A 6029-nucleotide genomic window follows, 5' to 3' on the forward strand; every position below is an offset into this window, starting at 1 on the left:
AAAAAGATTAGTTGTCTAGTTCAACAATTGTGGAGTTTAGAAGAATTCACATGAAGAGTGTTGGTTCACATGACTTAAGTACTAGAACAGAGTGGCCAGCTTGAAAATGTGCATTTGGACTCTTCTTGAGACACTGATTTGGTCCTCGTAAATTTTCCAGTCTTTTCTGCTGAAGTTGTGTGCCAGACCTGCTATCAATCACTCCAAGTCATGTTTCTCATTTCTCTTGCATGGTATTTTTGAGTCTTCAGCATAAATATAGTATTGAAAAAGAATTATTGTCTGAAATAGTTTCTTCATTAGAGTTATTTCTGCTGGAACAAAGATGCAACATGCACTGATTGGAATGACTGAATAAAATGGAGTTTGGAACTAAGGAGTTATTTCCCAGCGGTCCATGTTTTATTTCCCTTTGGGCTTTGCACTGTACAGTAACACAGACCTGAGCTGACCCTTGGGATCTTCACAACTGTGGTGTCTGATCTTTTCCACTTCAGAGAAGACAGAGGATCTGTCAGTTCACACATGTCCAATTTATTTGAGCAAGCTACAGAATTTTGGAGAATATAAAGCCTCCATCACTGACACCACAAAGTCTTCAACTACCTTGTGCTTTGGCACCAGCTGAGGGAACAGCTGGAACAGCAGGGATGGAAGTTACAGTACCAGAAACATATTTGGCTTCACTGAAATCAAACTTGGCAAAGTATAATGGTAAATTTGCTTCTCAAACATGAGAGGTGACAATTCCTTCTTCTTTCCCAGCCAGACCTCCTGCCTGGGGTTCAATTTGACAAGTAAGATTTTGAGAGATCTTTATGATCTTGAACTGGTGGAGTGGGTCTGGAGTGCAACAAAGAGAAGATACCTGAATGTTCAGATTTATAGCTCAACAGCTTGGGGGAGACTACAAACACTGTTGGTCCTTTTTCTGAAGCAGAAGCAGAAATATAAATATTTACCCAACTATAAAAGGGACCTGATACTAATCTCAGAGTATATAAAAGGCTGATGTAAAGAGAGAAGGGATCAATTTTTCTTTATGGTGGATAAACTGAGAGAAAACAGTCTACACTTAAGAAAGGAGCCTCAGACAAGCCTTTAGGAAACCTTTTCAAATGATAATGACAATAAAGTACTGAAATGGATTTCTTAAGGAAGTTGAAAGATATCAGGAGAATTTGTATAAGGACAAATGAACCTCCCTGCAGAGCAGGGAGAAGGACTAGATTGCAAGGCTCTTCCAGGCTATCATTCCACAATTTTATAATTTGGTTATAATTTGGGCAAAATCCTGCCCTTGTGCTGCAGAATTTGTTTTGCCCCAGTTCTATCCATCTGTCATAGACAAAGTGGGACAAGGCCAGAAAGGTTTATTCTTGTGCATCTCTCCATTTAGACACAGAGTGTTCTCGCCCCAGCCTGGAACCCAAAGCCCAGCTCAATGAGTTTAAGATGACTGAGACATTTAGAAAGAATTGTTTCTAAACTCTGCAGTTACACACTTGGTCCATTCCCACATTGGTACACGATCCACCTGGATCCTGTGAGGCCAAGGTAAATGCTGAGCAAAACTTTCTCAGCCTTTGTGCCAGCACTTTGGAGTCTGGCAGCACTGGCAGCAGCTTTCAGTGAAGCACTGTCCATCCAGATGTGTTCCAGGACCAGCACATGCCAGGTGGTTCCAGCTGCACAATACATACCACTTGTTGAGGGAAGTCAAGACATAACCGTGCTTCCTTTTAGGACAAACTGATTTATTAATGCATTGTTGTGCCTCACCTTTGGTAGGTTTTGAAGAATGTATGATCTATGGGTTGATGTTTGACCCATAAAAATTATACTCCTTCTACCTACCTACATACCTGTAGAATCCCATGTGACATTAGGTTCATCTGGGTGTGATTTAATTTAATTTTATTTTTACCTCAAAGCATCTTAATTTATTGTATTAAAGGAAAAGGTCCTCCATTTTGGGAGTTGTGGTTGTGTGTCTCTAATATTTTTCTCAGCCATTCTGTGCACTTTGCCAGGGATTATGTTACTTCCACTTCACGAGAGCAGAAAGTCACCTTGTAGGAGCAGCTGCTGCAGGCAGTGGGCACTAACCTGCCTGGTGATGTTAATAGTAACGTTTAGTTATCCTAAACCATACTCTCACTGCATGCAGAACTCCCCCATAAAGAATAGAGATCAGCAACAGGGACCATGTTCAGAAAGTTCTCAGGTGGATGGAGAAGTTCCTGAACTTGGACATTTCAGACTGACATGGAGAGACCTGTATTCTAGTTATGTTTGTTTCCTTCAAGTCCAAAATAGTTCAAGATTTTCCCAGAAAAGCATCAGAAATGTTGAGGAAATTTTCTGATCTGTTAAAGAAATTTGTTGTAAGGAGCTGAAAAAGAAACATTTTAAAAGACAGAGTCAAAAATACTTTCTTTTCCTTGCATATCTCTGCAGTTTTTTGGCAATGCCTCTGTGCCATCCTTCAAAACAGGTGTGTGCCAGGCCTGGATTTTGCTGTGCCCTGAGAAGGATGCATTAGGTCTGTTTGTCATTCCCATGACCTTTGTCTCTGGACATCTCTTTGTGGCACTCAGGTTCTGCAACTCCTGGGAACTTTTCCCTTCTCACTGATCCCTGAGCCAGCGGTGGCCACTCTTCCAGTGGGACTGAACCATTTCTACTCTTCCCATCTCTGCACGCTGCCATTGGGAAACAGACCACCTAGGAGGATTAGGTGTGAGTTCTAAGTGATGAGAAGGTGTTAATTGGTGTTTATTGTATTTCTGTTTAAACTTTCTCTTCTTTCTTTTATCCACCAGGTTGTCTTTACATTTTGTTGTAGATACTGAGAGAATATTGTAACAGGTTTCTGCTCAGATGTCTTGGTCCAGAGTCTTTTGTTCCAGTGTTGAGATACTGATCTGATGAATTCAGAAGTGAGTTGTTGGTCTCTTCAGAATATTAGGACGGTCCTAATAGAAGATGAGATGGAAGGTTGATGCTTCTTGCATAGTCCTACCAGCAGATTCCCAGGATCCTGTGCAGGGAGGAGGAACTGGGGGGAATCCTCCTCAGCTTGGGAGGAATTGATCTCACTCTTGGAGACAGCAGTTCTGGGAAAGATCATGAAGAATAGCTGAAATCAACCTAGACTCTTGGAAAATATATTCTGAATGAGTACAGGATCCTTTCATTGCTCCAGACATGATTTTGCAGCAAACCCCGTGTTCAGCTTGTTTTGAAAGCAGAGATACTTGTCAGCAATTATTGCTGAGCTAGGGAGAGCACAGTTAAGATAGATAAACTTGCCAGCTGTGTCAACTGTGCTGATGGAAGAACAGAAGGGCCAGCTGGAAGGTTGAAAAAGACCTTTGTGTTAGAGATGCAGATAGTGAGGTGGTTCTTCCATAATGCTTCAATATGATTGAGAGTATCTTTGGTTCTTGTGCACTAATTCCACAATTATTACAGAATAGAGCCAGGAGTGATGGGCTAAGAGGGTTGTATTATTATATTGTAATTTTTATATTATTATAATATTAATAAATATTATATTATTTTATATTATTATAATATTATTATATATTAAATAATATTATTATATATTGTATTTTATATTATTATAGTGTATTATTAGGAATCATGTTTGGTGTTGGCAGTATATTTTTGTAGGCATGCAGGGCAGAATCTTTCAATTTGAGCTCCCCTTGCTGTCCAGGGGGTTAATTTGGCTCCTCCTTCTGCACACTGTTGGTTTGCTTATCATCCATCTTTCATATTTATGTCTTTAAAATGATGGTCTGCTGATTTTCTCCAAAAGTTTTTCATAGTTGTGACTGATCGCTAAGTCAAATGTACATTTATGGGAAAAATCTATTTTCTAGATTCTAAGACATCTAATTTGAGACTGGCAGTTGAGGTGTTGCTTGTTTGGCTGCTGGACTTGGGTTGTGTCCACGGCTGGTGGGACCCCCTGAAGGATCCCTTGGAAGGAAGACTGAATGGTCCTAGCAGGAATTTCCTTTAAGTTCTACTATTGTTTTTATATAAAATTACTAATAAACACATTTGGGGCTTGTAGGACCTAACCAAAACAGTCTCTTTGCTCCAGTGCCTGAGAGCCAGTAAAGGGAGTGTGAGGTAACAATGAACATCCCTGGGCAATGTGGGATGGAGACAACCAGGGAAAAACTTGGGGTGCAAAAGCACTGAACATCATATTCCTTTCAGGTCCCATTAGGAAGGAAGGCTAAATAATCAGCCCACCAAACAGGAAAATATGGTGATAATAGTAACAAAACCCATTTTAATTCCGTGCTTCTAAGTGGATATTAGCAACAATAACATTAAACAAAATTAAGCCATAAAAAAGTACTCAGGAGTGTCGTATTCTGAGTGAGCACTAGAACCTGATGAGACTTGGAATGTGCTCTCTCCATTGCAGATGCTCCCAGGAAGGAGGTGAAAATCTGTGCTTTGCCCTTGGCATGTTCAGACTGTTGTGTTTGTTTCTGTATTGCTCTCTTTCTCTCCCCCTCTCAATAACTTCTGGGTTTCAAGCACTGTTTTGCTCAGTCACAGTGAAAGATGTTTAATGCATCTTCATTAATATACATGAAATGCTGTTCCTGTTTTCTGCTGAGGAGGTAACTGGGGCTTTTCCCTCTCAGGTCTGAGCTGTGTGTGTGAAAGTGGGAGAGACAAAGAGCAAGGGAAGGGGAAGTGGGAGAGAGTTGGTTTGTGTCCATGTGTAGGTAGTTTAAAAATCCCAATCTTTTCTGTTCTTGTAGAATACATGTTACATGACAGAAGACACTCAAAGCAGAGAGTCATGTCAAGCAGGGTGAGAAGGGGAGCTTTTTTCCAGATTGTTAATTTTTCAGGCTTGTCAGCCAGCTTTTAATCAATTTGGTGTATATCATGTTGGAATGTGTGTCATGTTCTGGATTCTTCATCAGAATTTCCTATCACAGAAAATCAAACATCTTCTACAGAACTGAAACTGGATGGCCCTTTTGACTCCATTGTTTGCATGACAGATCACACTGGTACAGAAATCAGAGTGAAGTTCCTCTGTATCAGTATATCAGGAATGATAGCAAAGGGGTAACAAAAATAACAGGACATACACTTGGGATTATTAATCAATCACTTGGCCTTGTTTGGGCCATTTCTCATGCTAATAAAGGAAAAGATTTTTGCTATCAAAATAAATCCAAGTATTTTCACTGCTCAGAACATGAAGATTCACCATCAGGTCACTTTGAAATTAGTGGTGTGATAAGATAAACTACCTGATGAAAACGAAACATCTTTTTCTGTGGTGCAGTCAGAAACATTAACTTTTCCTTGGAAAGGTTGTTCCTTGCTCCAGTCAGGTCCTGCCCAATGATTTTCTCCCTAAAAATGTATGCATTATAATCTGTGTGTAAGTTCTAGTCTAAGAAAAGATTTTTACAAAGCAGGGAAAAAAGCATAAAATATCTGGAGGTTTGACTTGTGAAGGCAAATCAAAAGGGTTTTTTTATCTACAACTTGGTAGAGAAATGTAAGAGAGAACTGGTCTGATAATGTAAAATGTTTCATAAAGTCACAAATGCTGTGAGGTTGCAAAAGAAAACCCAGAACATGCAACATAAAACCCAAAGGAAAAAACTCTGGGGAAAAGCCATTAAAGATGATACAAAGGAGTGTAATTTCTTGAGGTAAAAAGAGATGATGAAATTTGTTCTTGACTGAGTCAGTGCACAGAGGAGCAGATTTCCAAGAAATATGATAGAAGTACAGCTACTGACTAAGACTGAGTATCATTCCTAGAACACTTGCTGCACTGCTCAGGATTAGGGACTAGAGACTCTTCAATATCAAAGATTTATTCACTACCTCACTACATAGCAGATAATATTTCATATTCTTGCAGCTCCTTTCAGCAAATGATTTTAAAGAGCTTTAATTAATGCTTCAAATTCCCTTTGTGATCAACAAGCGCTGTGCTCCTTGCACACACAGGTAATGGGAGAGGA

Source organism: Pseudopodoces humilis, chromosome 20 (assembly GCF_049639895.1).
Source record: "Pseudopodoces humilis isolate 2021_Gansu_Grassland_sample_001 chromosome 20, ASM4963989v1, whole genome shotgun sequence".
Classification (NCBI taxonomy): domain Eukaryota; kingdom Metazoa; phylum Chordata; class Aves; order Passeriformes; family Paridae; genus Pseudopodoces; species Pseudopodoces humilis.